The sequence below is a fragment of the Pinus tabuliformis genome, chromosome 7 (assembly GCF_031772625.1).
Source record: "Pinus tabuliformis cultivar Carrire ecotype Pingquan chromosome 7, CPIR1, whole genome shotgun sequence".
In the NCBI taxonomy this organism is placed as follows: domain Eukaryota; kingdom Viridiplantae; phylum Streptophyta; class Pinopsida; order Pinales; family Pinaceae; genus Pinus; species Pinus tabuliformis.
Genome location: NC_142293.1, coordinates 666,537,422 through 666,552,740, shown reverse-complemented (window position 1 = coordinate 666,552,740; position 15,319 = coordinate 666,537,422).

Genomic DNA, 15,319 nt, shown 5'->3' with positions numbered 1-15,319 from the left:
GCTGGAGGACTACTTGAGACATTATGTGACGGCTGATCAGAAGAATTGGCCTGAACTCTTGGATATTGCTCAGTTTAGATACAATATTCAAAAGAGTTCTACGACGGGGTATAGTCCATTTGAGTTGGTGAATGGACAGATGCCAGTTGTACTGCATACCGTAGTGACAGGAGGTTTTTTGAGGAGTCCTCATGCGAAGAAGTTCATGAAGGCTTGGGATGAGACCTCAGAGTTAGCATGGTTGCGCTTGCACGATGCTGCAAGGAGGATGAAAAAGTATGCTGATCGTGGGAGATGGGAGGCACACTTTAGTGTGGGAGATATAGTGTTTCTCAGGATTACCGGGGAGTAGTTTCAGCTAGCCAAGGGGACTACAAGCGAACCGACACGGAAGTATGAGGGACCATTCCGACTGAAGAAGAGAGTGGGGGAAGTTGTTTATGAGCTGTAGCTTCCACACCATATGCACATGAAGCATCCAGTTTTTCATGTGAATTAGCTGAAGAGATGTAGACTTGATTCAGACCATCGAGAGAGAGTTGAACTGCCGAGAGGACTAGCTGGGATTATGGACAAGCCAGGACTGGAGTTGGAGAAGATTTTGAGCTATCGAACTACAGGGACTGGTTGCCACATGAAATGGGAGTATCTTATCAGATGGAAGAATGCACCAGAGGAAGAAGGCTGGGAATCGGAGGACTCACTTTGGAGATGGAAGAAGAAGATTGCGAAGTATGAACGGAAGATACTGAGGTAGTCGGGATTGTCGAGGGCGACAATGATTTTGAGTGGGGGAGGATGTAACGCCTTGCGGTTGTCACCAACCGGGCGCACGCTCCACCCGCTCCACAAATGCGACTAAGGTATGAAACAATGCGTGGGGCGACCAAGGATGAGGCACTATACTAATATGCGCGAGCAGAATGGCATTCCACTTATATGGCGAGTTGAGGAAGGGCTCGTTTAGGCAAGCCGACCGAGGTGCGATGGCGAATGTAGGGTGAGCTGGTGGGGCGGTCCCGCACCATGGGCGGGCCAACCATGTAAAGGCATCGCATATCATTCAAAGGCGTGCGGTTGGAAGTTTATTTGGAGTGTCGGCCAGAGCATAGCGCTACACGGAGGTAGCGTATATATGCGCGAAGGGAGTTGGAATTTCAACCAACAATCATCGCTTCGATCCTCAACGAAGAGGAGAAGTGCGAGTAGGGGAATAGCTGTAGCAAAGAGCGAGAGATGTGCCCGGGTGCCAGGCACGATTCTTAGACTTCGCACAACGGTTGGAGGTGTGGGTGGTGGGCATGCAAGGGCGCCCGCCCGCCGAAGTGTATACACGGAGTTGGGTTTGTGTTGGGCGTGGGTCGTGCAAGGGCGCGCCCGCTTGTTCGACAAAGAACTCGGTTGTATGTTGTATTGTGTATTTCGGTTGAGGTTGAGGCAAGACTATCGTGTGCTCTTGCACGAGCGGGCGCCCAACCTCGTTTATGAACGCCGGTGGAGCGCCGCTCCCGGTCATTGTAATATTTCTTCATATATAATAAAAGAAGATTTCCTCTTGCATATTGTTGGGTCATTATTGCTGTTCATGTATTATTAATGGATTCCGCACATTAATAATGTTAATTCATGGTTATTATGAATTGTTGAAAGCGTAATTCGTAAAGTTAATCTAACTATGGAAAGAGTTGGTAACTTAGGCGGTGCCACACCCAGCCAATTTAAGGAAAAAAGAATTGGGGGCGTGACAAAAGGGATCCCTTCGTAGAGCTGAAGCACATCTAATTGTTCATCTGACTGATTCCTCATTCTTCTACTAGTGCTCCTCCTCATAGCGATATCCCAGCCGTGCCAATAATCTGTCTATAGTTGGATAGTCGGTTTGTCATTACACTTTCTAACTATTCCTTCCCACTCAATTTAGGGAAAGTCGGTTTGTCGTCACACTTTCTAACTATTCCTTCCTCCTCCATTTCGGAAAAATATTTCCTTAAGGGATTTTTTTTATAAGTTTAATGAAAAAACCATTTTTGTTATAATAGTAGGGGAACTTTTTTTTTAATAATGTAGTGAATGATCAATTTTGGTAGATGCCACTATAACACCAAGAGTATATCCAATGTAAGGAATACCCAGATTCCTGTAACTGCCACTACAACACTAAGAGTGCCACTATAACACATATACTAATTTCTAGTAGCTGCCACTATAACAACAAAAGTACATCCAACAACCTGCAAACACATATACTAATTTCAGTCCTTGAGCCCCACACCATCACAGAATAATATACTCAATGAGTCCTTGAGCCGCACACCATAACAAGATAATATACTCAATGTGATTTAAACTCTAACCCAGGTTTCACCCAACAAACCCAGCCGCCCCACCACACATCAATTAATGCAATACCAACCATCTAGCAGAGGGAACTTGTTAATGCAATCCCAACGATCTAGTAATCTAGTAGGGCGCACTATAGATAGGAGGGGCCTAGAACCATGAAGAGCAGTTTTGTTCCTCCCTTTGATTAGCTCTTGAATGTAATCAAACAAAGCTATCAACTAATATTGAAACCACACAAATCCATAAACCAACCGTAGGACGGCAGGATTTTAGATCAATTCAATAGAGGAGCACTAGGTGAGAACCTCGAACTGAAGAGTTGAACCAGTCTGGGTTGAAGTTTTCCGGATACCCGTGGCTAAAACAGGGTTAGGCCGCATTATTTTTCACTTACCATCCCTTACGACTGATTGAGATACAGGTCATCTAAAAACTAAAAGGTGTTGTTTCGCCTAAAGAATCTAATCAGTAATGAAGAATCATGTCAAAAGACTCGCCTGCCAGTTTCAGAGAGGTCGAAAACTTATATCCCTGCAAGCAGGGAATGGTGCGTCACCTGCTAACTCCTTTGAAAACTCTGATGTTACGAAGCTCAAATGAACAAAACTGTGAACGAATCGAATTGAATTTCATCGAACAATTTGCTTTTTGAATTGAACTGACGGATTTCCCAAATTTTTGCCCCGATTTGGGCGAATTTTATAACTATGCTTCAAACTATTTTTCCTCTTTGGGAGTCCAGTTTATGGATCGATTCCTCTGCCTACGAGTTATATAAAACAAATGAGTCTAAAATTAACCAAATACATATGTCTCCAAAATGTCTAATTTATATTATTCTAAAATGATTCTTGACCAATAAAGGCTACTTATATAATCATCCATTTTTGACCATCAGGTAGACTTATATGACACTTACTCTCTTCTTTAAAAAGAAAATAGCTTAATTTTAGTTGGCTATATATTTTATTTTTTAATTGAGTCAATATTGGGGGTATTATTGAGTTGCTATTTATCTATGTTTTTTACTTTATACCTAATGACTACCTATTTCATGGATAAGCCCAAAAACATAGCTTAAAATTATTAGAAGAAAAACAAGAAAATAAAAAAGTGAAATTAATATCATTGTGAAAGTATTTTAATTCACTTGTTTATTTTATAGGCATATTTATTTTGGAATAAGATTTTTATAATTTTAATTTTATTATCAATAATTATTATATAGATGGTAGAGCTTTAATCTCCACATAATATTCTAAAACATTATTACTAGTAGCCACAAATGAAAGATTGAAATTTATCTTAAATGTAGTTATGCATTTCTTTCCCTTTTAATTAATCAGATTAATTAAAAAAAATCATATAAATACGAGTTATTGTTTTTTGGGCATGTGGTATTAGTCAGCCATGATATTGGACCATGGTATTGTAACCAAGCCTATTTATAAGATAAAGAGATTTACGGTAAAACCTCTTTAGATGTTTCTTTAAATGTATATATATTTAAGTCATATATTATTCTGATTATAATTAATAATACTAATCATTGATTATAATTAATAATACTAATAATTTAAAATAAAATTATAATTTAATTATTTTTTATGATTTTTTTTTAGTAATTACAATATGAAACGTGTGATGAATTGAAATATGTGTTTTGATGTCTATTTAGATTATCTATTTATTTCAGACTGTAATAATTTATTTTTAAAATAGAAAATTCATCTTAACATTTAAAAAATAAAACTATATATATTAAAAATTGTTAATTCTTCAAAAATAATTTAATAAATTAAATTATTTCTTAATAATTAAAAATAAATGGTAAATAAAATTTAAAATTAAATCATATATTCAAATCAAACTAATTATTTAAGAAAAAATATTATTTAAATTATTTTTAATTTCTAAAATTCCAATATCATTTAATCATAAAACCATCCCCATTTATTAATATTTATTTTTATTAATCTTTAAATTTTATTGAATTTATTTAGTAAAACAATGTACCCATCTATTGTACTTACTATCATTGAAAAAGTTAAATAAATTGAAGTATTGAAAAATATAAATTTTAGTTAAATTATCTTGTAAATTAAAATTTAAGCCACACAAACTGTTATTTAAATAACTCGTCATCCATCAAATAATCGATATAAACGTAGAATGCTAAATGTAAGTATCAAGCACAAGCCCAAAGACTCTTGCGTGGATGCGTGAGCCTGTTAGAGATTCTTGTTTGATTTGATTGTCTTTGAAGGGAGATAAAATGATGTAATATCCCTAGAAATTTTCTATGAGACTTTTATTTAATTATTTATCGGAAAAAGTAAAAGAAAAGATAAAAAAATATGGATATAATTATTATTTTGAAATCGGCCTGGAGTATGCCGTAAAACTGCTTCTGCTTGGCTAAGAGCTCGTCTTCCTCGGACGTAAGGAAACAGGTTAACGGCCCAAGACCCAGAGGCATCTGGCAGGAGTGATGAGCCTGCTCCCTTACGGACCACCAGCGGGTTATTTCAGGTGGCGTGGTTTTCCTATCTAACTGTGATGAGTCAAACCGACATTCGCGGATAGCAGCCAGAGATGGCTGTCCTCACTGTTGGTTTTGACACCTGAGTAGATAGGTTTTTCCACCTAGGTGAAAAAAAAAAAAAAAATTATTATTTTGAAAAAATAAAAAATCAAGTAACATTGGTTGTGGAAATGGAGTTTCACGGAATCAGAAGTTTTGTGTTCAAATTTTGTTTTGGGTTTAAATCTTGTGTTATCTTCTGATCGGGGTGAAAAGTTGGACATGATGAAGATGGAGCCTTACCAAGCTTACAAAAGAAAATGAAATCAATTTTTAGACTTACATTGTAGAGGTATATTTGTGGGTGAGGTGAAAATGTCCATCTACTCCTCTATAACCTTGTCCATCTACTGCTATCATGTGGAGGAGCTCTGTTTGGAGGCCATGGCTACAATATTCTTCTTGCCCTAAGGGAGAATCATAAGGAAAACAAATTTCCCAGTCTCGGAAATGATCTTACTGCATTGCTTTACAATGATCAAAGAAATGATAGTAGGTAGTGCTACCTCCGATATACTATACAACTTATTGCCAAAAGTAATAATAACAGTGTGAGGCCTAGACTCATACACAACATCCTGCTTCCATAAGCATGGCTGGCCTAATAAATCATCACAAACTTCAAGAGTAACAACATTGCATAATACCTCATCTATGAAGGGGTTGATGTTGTAGGGAAGGTGACATTGTTGGCTGACGTAGATATCTCGCCCTTGGTGAATCTAACTAATGGTGTACCATTGTGGCTATGTTGTGGATAGTAGACCCAACCGCTTCATGACCTCTGCTGAAATGAGGTTCTTTTGGCTTCCGTTGTCGATAATGAACTACAACGGAGAACCCTTCACCACATCTATGAGGGGAAGAGTTTATCTCCTTCCTCTATATCTTTGTGTTCATCTTTCTAGATCATGGTGGTGGCAATAGTGGAATTAGGCTCTGTATCGATAATCTCCTTCCCTTTGTCATTTTCCTTTTCGATTTCTAACTTAGAGTCGAAACATGCATATGATTTGGAAGCCTTCAGCTCGGCCAACAGTGACTACTTGGCTTGACACTCACTTGTGTTGTGAGTGGGTCTCTTATGGAACTCACACCATTTCCTTGTGTCCTTATTTATCTTCATGGCGTTTTTCTTTTCTTGCATCTTTGACAAGTCGTCTAGGGTCACCCCACATTGGCTTTGTCCTTTGTTATGTAGTTTGGGGGCGCCTTTCCCTTTCTTTATATTCACAAATCCAAAGTCTCACTTTTTCTATTTAAATTTATGTGCGATCTTGACAACATATTGATAGGCAGTGTCAAACGAGGAGATTTCTAGGAACTTCATTCATCTTGGATGTACTTGTGTAGACAGTCGTGGTACTTGAGTACCAAATGCTGCTCAGAAACATTGATACCCAGCTTCATGCGAAAGGTATGGAAAAAATTTGTTAACTACGGAACATCTTGGTCTCTTCCCTACTGTTAAGATATTCTGACACATAGGAAATAGTTAAGTATAACTTGGTCTAGTGTAGAGTTAGGTAAAGTGTGTTTCTTTACTATGTACTTTTGTAACTTACAATCTGATGATCACGATATGTTCTAGACATGAAATGATCCGAAGTTTCATTCTCTTCTTGGTATTACTGACACTTGATCTGTGGCTTCACACCTGATTGGTCCATGATCTCTATTTAAAGATCATGGAGAGTCATTTGTAGGGTGACCGTTCATGAGAGAAGCTTATGTAAATTTTCATTCTTTATTAGTAAATTTCCTGAAGTGGCCGCATTGGTTCAATCCATGGACTATTTCCCTCTTTGAGGGTTTTAACCACGTCAAGAATACTGGTGTATTGATCTGTGATCTGTTTGTGAGTGGTGTCCTTTGGTTTTCTATCTGAGGAACTTACCTTGTAAATTCCTACATGGTATCAGAGCTATTTGAGGGCTGCAACCATTGGTGATCCAAATCGAAAGCCGATACAATGGCATCCAACTTTTGTTTCCTAGATCTACTATTTCTGATCGCTTTCGGGCTGAGAGGACTGCTCTATTATGTTAAGAGTATCTCTTCCAGTGAGGAACCCTTTTCGTTTCAGCGCAAAGGTTTCCGATAGCCCTAGCTACGTCATTTTTAAGATCTGGAGGTATATTGTCTTTATTTGCAGTTTTAGTTATTTTTTCTCTGTTTTTTATTACCGGATCTATACCTTTCATTTCTGCATATGCTCTTTGTCCCGCGTTTCTGTGTGATTGGGGAAAATCAAAAACAGAAAGAAAAGATTTTTCTCATGTGTACGCTCTTTTCCGTCGCGCCTTAGTGTGATCTCAGAAAATCAGATACATTGAGGAAAATATTTAGTTTTTGGCAAAAACTAACTTCAAGCCATAAGGCTTGGTTTTTTTTGCATGTCTGTGTTGGGTTGTGTGTTTTTTGTTTGGTAGGAAAAAATGTTTTTTTCAAGTAAGCACACATCCCAAAGCTTCAGTGACAAAAAAAACAACCTTCCTCTTTTCGAAAAATTACTAACCTTTTAAACTAGCTCACTATGTCCAAAGTTACTTTATGAGAATGAAGGTCTTGAGTTCAAGTCTTTCCTTTTGTTGAGTTACTTTTTCAAAAAGCATATGTAACTTATGTTTTAAAGTTACTTTATGTAAAAGTGTTCTCGCCCATTATAAAAAGTGAGTCACTTATAATTTTAAAGTCTCTTGATCTTTTATTTAAGTTACAATTTAATAGGTAGCTCATAAAGTACCATTGTAAAAGTGACTTTCACTTATTTATTAAAGTGGGTCACATAATTTTTTTTTTTTTAAGTGAGCTAATTAGGCTAAGTTTGGAAGGGGTGGGGGAGGGGGATTTTTTTTTTTAAATATAACATTATCATTCACTTTGGCACATTCACGCACTTCGTCAACATCTTCAACAAATTTTCTTCAAAAAGCCATAACTTCTTCATCCGGAAGCCATTTTCAGAGTCGTTTTTTTAATCGGCCTAATTTTTCGATATATTTTCATTCAAACATTTAGTTTCAGCTTCTACAACTTCAGTTTATGTTAAAATGGAAAGTTCATGCCAAGTTATTATTGACAACACCAACTACTTTCAATGGTGGTCCTACATTGTGAATTTACTTAGAAATAAAAAACTTTACAGAATAGCCTCAGGCCAAGAAACTAAACTTAAATATGAAGATAAGACAGTCAAATGGGAAAATAGGAAATATCAAGCACGTGGGTTGATAGGGATGTCTATTTCTCTAGACCTTAGATTCCATATCGCAGAACTTGATACCCCTTATGAATCATGAAACAACTCACTAAATTTTTTGGAATAAAAAATGAAATTAGAGCCCATCAACTCGAAAATGAGTTGCTTACATTGGCCCCCAATAATTTTTCTTCCATTGAACATTTTTTGTGCAAGTTCAAGACCTTTAGACTTCTCTTGGAAGGTGTTAAGGTTAAGAAAGAAGATGGTAGCCTTATCTATTCCATTCTTACTATGTTGGGACCAGCCTACTCTGTGTTTGTTTCCACCTTCCATTCTACTAGAGAAGCCTTTATTTCTCAAGGACAAGACTGCAAGTCTCCTTCTTTTGATGCCTTTTGTGATTCTTTAATAATAGAAGAAGAAAAACTTTTACATCTTGGTCTTCTTAATCTTGGAAACTCTTCTAAGAAAGCCTTAGCCACCTAGCAACAACCAAGTTCAAAGAATCCTAAGAAGCAGTGTCCTAAAAAGAATGGTCCTAAACCAACCAAGGCTCCACTTTTGGTCTCAAAATAAAAAATCAATTCAACAAAATGATAGGGAAAATAAAAACAAAGGGAAGAAGACTAATAGACATTGAAACTTTTGTAATCGAGATGGCCACTTAGAATCCAAATGCTTTAAGAAGATGGAAGCCTCGGAAGCAACAATGAAGAAGCATAACATCCATTTGGAGCACTCTTCAACTTCAACTTCATCTTCAGGAATTGCACTTTCTGCATGTGGTTCTCAAGCATCTCGGTCTAGTTATGCACTAAATGTATCTTCTTCTTCTCCTTCTCATGAGCGGCTCATTGATTCTGGAGATTCTTATCACATGGCCAAAAATAAGGCCATGTTTTCTTCTTTAAATGATTGTAACACCAAAAATATATATGTTGGTGATGATAGATCTCTTAGTGTCGTATTGATTAGATCTATTCATCTAGACAATGGTGAATTTAATGATGTATTATGTGTTCGAACCTTATCCTACAACCTTTTATCTATATATTAGATAACTCATTCAAGTGAAGGTAAAACTATTGAATTCTCACCTCAGGATGTTGTAATTAAGGACCTAAGAGATCCTAGACAAATTTTTGCTACTGGCATTATTGATGATTCTACAAGGTTGTATAAGTTTAACAACTTTGGGTCATCAACTCTTCCCTCTGTATTTGTTGCTCATAATGATGAAGTGACCAAACTTTGGCATGAGCGATTTGGTCACTTGAACTATCTCTCCCTTCAAAATCTATGTAAAAAAAATATGGTGACAAGTCTTCCTATGGTATCTTGCAGAGATGGTGTTTGTTCCGGATGTGTACTTGAAAAACATTATCGGGATAGTTTTGAAAAATGTGCGTCTTGGCACGCCTCAACCCCTTTAAAACTTATGCATAGTGATTTATGTGGTACACTTCCAATTGTTTCATTCTCTGGCTACAATTATTTCTTAACTTTCATTGATGATTTCTCCATACGCACTTGGGTATACTTCTTAAAACTCAAGAGTGAAGTCTTTAACATGTTCTTGGCCTTTAAGGCCTTTGTTGAGAAACAATCTGGACATCAAATTCTTAAGCTAAGCTCTGATAATGGCAGAGAACATGTTAACAACAAATTCATCAACTTTTGCATTGAGCATGGAATTCAAATGCAACATACTGTTCCATATACTCCACAAAAAAATGGTGTAGCTGAAAGGAAGAATCACACCTTAAAGGAAATGGCTAATTGTATGCTTCAATCTAAAGGACTTGGTCTTAATTTTTGGTCAGAAACAATTAACTGTGCAAATTACATAGTAAATTTCACTCCTGCTAAGGTTTTAAAGAATATCACTCCAGAAGAAGCATGGAACTCAATTAAACTAGATGTAAGTCACTTTCGTGTTTTTGGAAGTAAAGCATGGGCCCATATTCCAGATGAGAAACATAAAGCCTTAGAACCTAAGAGTGAAAAATATATTTTTGTTGGATATTCTGTGGATATTTTGAAGATGCCAAAGGATATAGACTTTTTTCACCTAAGTCCAAAAATGTTATCATTAGAAGAGATGTAAAGTTTGCTGAAAATATATCGGCCTACGAGCCTAGTTTGGCGGATGTGCGACCTCTCTCTATCACTTTTACTTCTAAAAATATTTATTCTTCAGATGATGACAATGAGGATGAAAATCCTCCCCCACCTTCTTAGGATCTTCCTTCAGCTCCGAAGCTTCTGAAATGGGTCCATGCTACTCGGGATGCAGTAGGTGCTCTTGCAGGTGAACCTACAGATCATCGACGTACACGTTCTCAGTTCGATAGAGCCTCTTCTTTACTGGCTCAAGATTCACCGAATTATAATCCTGAAATCTTTGCAGAAGGTTCAGCTCATCCAAATTGGGATGCAACTATGAATGAAGAATATCGTTCATTATTGGCAAATGATATAGGGATCTTGTTCCTCTTCCAAAGGGACAAAGACTTGTTAGATGCAAATGGGTTTATAGAACCAAGTTTGGAGCAGATGGAAAAGTTGATAAACATAAAGCTCGTCTTGTTGCTAAGGGTTTTTTTCAAGTTGAAGGCATTAACTATACTGAAACATTCTCCCCTGTTTCCAAATGAACTCTATCCACCTTGTTCTTTCCCTTACTGCCTCTTTCAAATGCGAAGTCCATCAGATGGATGTTAAATATGCCTTCCTGCATGAAGAAATATATATGGAATAACCTCTTGACTTTATGCAAACAGAATCCAGCCTTGTATGTCGACATAAGAAATCCCTTTATGGTCTCAAGCAAGCCCCTCGGACTTGGTATGCCAAAATGGATAGCTTTTGTTTAGATACTAGCTTTTCTAGGTGTCATTCTAACAATATTGTATACACCAAGAAAGTGGGTAAGTCTCTTATCATTCTTGTTATTTATGTTGATGATCTTATCCTTACTGGTAGTGATCCCAACCTTATAAACCATGTGAAGTCTAGCCTTAAAAATAAGTTTGAAATAACAAACTTAGGACACTTTCATTATTTTCTTGGTCTTCAATTCTTGCAAACCAAGGAAGGTATTTCCCTTTCCTAGTCCAAGTATGCTTGTGATCTTCTACGCCATTTTCACATGGAAGACTATAAGCCAGTCCCTTCTCCCTTTCAGTCTGGAGCTAAAATTTCAGTCACTTGTACTTTCCCTAAAGTTGATGCTACCTTATATCATCAGCTTGTAGGAAAACTTTTGTATTTGACTCATACCTGTCCTGACCTTTCCTTTGTTATTGGCTTTATTGCTTGGTTTATGCAAAACCCACATGAAAGTCATTGGAAAACAGCTAAAATAATACTTCGTTATGTTCAAGGTACAATTCAGTTTGGGATTCATTATGTTAGAATATTCCAACACATAGGAAATAGTTAAGAATAACTTGGTCTAGTGTACAGTTAGGTAAAGTGTGTTTATTTACTATGTACTTTTGTAACTTACAATCTGACGGTCACGATATGTTCTAGACATGAAGTGATTCGACGATTCATTCTCTCCTCGGTATTACTAACACTTAATCTGTGGCTTAACACCCGATTGGTCCATAATCTCTATTTAAAGAGCATGGAGGGTCATTTGTAGGTTAACTGTTCATGAGAGAAGCTTATGTAAATTTTCATTATTTTATTAATGAATTGCCTGAAGTGGCTGCGTTGGCTCAGGCCGTGGACTGTTTCCCTCTTTGAGGGTTTTAACCACGTCAAGAATACTGGTGTATTGATCTGTGATCTATTTGTGAGCAGTGTCCTTTGGTGTTCTATTTGAGGAACTTACCCTGTAAATTCCTACATGGTATCAGACCTATTTGAGGGCCGCATCCGTTGGTGATCCAAATCTAAAGCTGGTAGAACTGTATCTGATTGTCATTTACTAAATCTACTATTTCTGATTGCTTTCGGGCTGAGGGGATTGCTCTATTGCATTAAGAGCATTTGTTCCAGTGAGGAACCCCTTTCGTTTGATGCGAAAAGGTTTCTGGTAGCCTTAGCTACGTCATTTTTAAGATTTGGAGGTATACAGTGTTTATTTGCAATTTTTTTTTTCTCTGTTTGTTTCAGTTTATTTAGCTCTCTGTTTTTTATTACTGGATCTATACTTTTCATTTCTGTGTATGCTCTTTGCCCTGCGACTTTGTGTGATCTAGGCAAATCAGAAACAAAAAGGAAGGATTTTTATCATGCGTATGCTCTTTTCTGCTGCGCCTAGTGTGATCTCAGAAAACCAGAAACATTGAGGAAAATATTTAGTTTCCGGCTAAAGCTAACTTCAAGCCTTAAGATTTGTTTTTTTGCATGTCCGTGTTGGGTTTTGTGTTTTTTGTTTTGTAGGAAAAAAGAGCCTTTTCAAGTAAGCATGCACCCCAAAGCATCAGTGACTTAACAAAAAAAAAAAACTTTCATCTTTCCAAAAATTACTAACCTTTTAAACTAGCTCACTTGGTCCAAAGTTACTTTATGATCATAGAGGTCTTGGGTTCAAGTCTTTCTTTTTGTTGAGTTACTTTTTCAAAAAAGCGCATGTAGCTTATGTTTTAAAGTTACTTTATGTAAAAGTGTTCTCACCCATTATAAAAAGTGAGTCACTTATAATTCTAAAGTCTCTTTATCTTTTATTTAAGTTACAATTTAGTGGGTAGCTTATAAAATACCATTGTAAAAGTGACTTTCACTTATTTATAAAAGTGAGTCACAAGATTTTTTTTAGAAAGTGAGCTAATTAGATTTATGTTTGGAAAGGGGGAGTTTTTTTTTTAAATATAACTTTATCATTCATTTCCGCACATTCACGCACTTCATGGGTATCTTCAACAACTTTTTTTCAAAAAACCATAACTTGTTCATCCAGAAGTTGTTTTCAAAGCCATTTTTTTGAATCAGCCTAATTTTTCGAGACCTTTCCATTGGAACACTTAGTTTTATCATCTATAGATCCAGTTTCTGTTAAAATGGAAAGTCAATGCCAAGTTATTCTTGACAGCACCAACTAATTCCAATGGTGGTCCTATATTGTGGATTTACATAGAAGTAAAGGTCTATACAGAATGGCCTAAAGCCAAGAAACCAAACCTCAAGTTGAAGATAAGGCAGCTAAATGGGAAAATAAGCAAGATCAAGCATGTGGGTTGATAGGGATGTCTATTTCTCCAAACCTTAGATTCCATATCGCAGAACTTGATGCTCCTAATTAAGCAATGAAACAACTCACTACAGTTTTTTTAATTAAAAATAAAATTAGAGACCATCAACTTGAAAATGAGTTTCTTACATTGGACCCCAATAATTTTTCTTCCATTGAAGATTTTTTTGTCCAAGTTCAAGACCCTTAGACTTCTCTTGGAAGGTGTTAAGGTTAAGAAAGAATATGGTAGCCTTATCTATTCCATTCTTATTAAGTCGGGAACAACCTACTCTGTGTTTGTTTCCACCTTCCATTCTACAAGAGAAGCCTTCATTTCTCAAGGACAAGACTACAAGTTCCCTTCCTTTGATGCCTTCTGTGATTCTTTAATAAGAGAACAAGAAAATCTCTTACATCTTGGTCTTCTTATTCTTGGAAACTCTTTTAAGAAAGCCTGAGCCACTCAGAAACAACCAAATTCAAAGAATCCTAAGAAGCTGTATACTAAAAAAATGGTCCTAAACCAAACAAGGGTTCTAAGCAATTTCAATCTCAAAATGAAAAATCATTTCAACAAAATGATAAGGAAAATAAAAACAAAGGGAAGAAGACTGATAGACATTGCCACTTTTGTAATCGACATGGCCACTTAGAATCCAAATGCTTTAAGAAGATGGAAGCCTTGGAAGCAGCAATGAAGAAACATGACATCCATTTGGAGTGCTCTTCAACTTCAAATTCATCTTCAGAAATAGCACTTTCTACATGTGGTTGTCAAGCATCTCAGTTTGGCTATGAACTAAATGTATCTTCTTCTTCTCGTTCTCATGAGTGGCTCATTGATTCTGGAGCTTCTTATCACATGGAAAAAAACAAAGCCATGTTTTCTTATTTAAATGATTGTAACACCTAAAATATATATGTTGGTGATGATAGATGTCTTAGTGTTCTAGGGACTGGAACTATTCATATAGACAATGATCAATTTAATGATGTCTTATGTGTTCCAACCTTATCCTGCAACCTTCTATCTGTATATCAGATAACTCATTCAGGTGAAGGTAAGATCATTGAATTTTCACCTCACAATGTTGTAATTAAGGACCTAAGAGATCCTAGACAGATTTTAGCTACTGGCATTGCTGATGATTCTACAAGGTTGTATAAGTTTAACAACTTTGGGTCATCAAATCTTCCCTCTGTATTTTTGCTCATAACGATGAAGTGAGCAAACTTTGGCATGAGAAATTTTGTCACTTAAACTATAACTCCCTTCAAAATCTATGTAAAGAAAATATGGTGACAGGTCTTCCAATGGTATCTTTCAGAGATTGTGCTTGTTTTGGATGTTTACTCAGAAAACATCATCAGGATAGTTTTGAAAAACATGCCTCTTGGCATGCCTTAGCCCCTTTACAACTTGTTCATAGTGATTTATGTGGTCCACTTCCAGTTGTTTCATTCTCTAGCTACTTGGGTATACTTCTTAAAACTGAAGAGTGAAGTATTTAACATGTTCTTGGCCTTTAAGGCCTTTGTTGAAAAACAATCTGGACATCAAATTCTTAAGCTAAGATATGATAATGGAGGAGAATATGTTAACAACAAATTCATCAACTTTTGCACTGAGAATGGAATTCAAATGCAACGTACTATTCCATATACTCCACAAAAAAATGGTGTAGCTGAAAGGAAGAATCGCACCTTAAAGGAAATGGCTAATTGTATGCTTCAATCTAAAGGACTTAGTCTTAGTTTTTGGGCAGAAGCAATTAACTATGCAAATTACATAGTAAATCTCACTCTTACTAAGGTTTTAAAGAACATCACTCTAGAAGAAGCATGGAGCTCAATTAAACTAGATGTAAGTCATTTTCGTGTTTTTGGAAGTGACGCATGTGCCCATATTCCAAATGAGAAACATAAAGCTTTAGAACCTAAGAGTGAAAAATGTATTTTTGTTGGATATTCTGAAGATGTCAAAGGATATAGACTTATT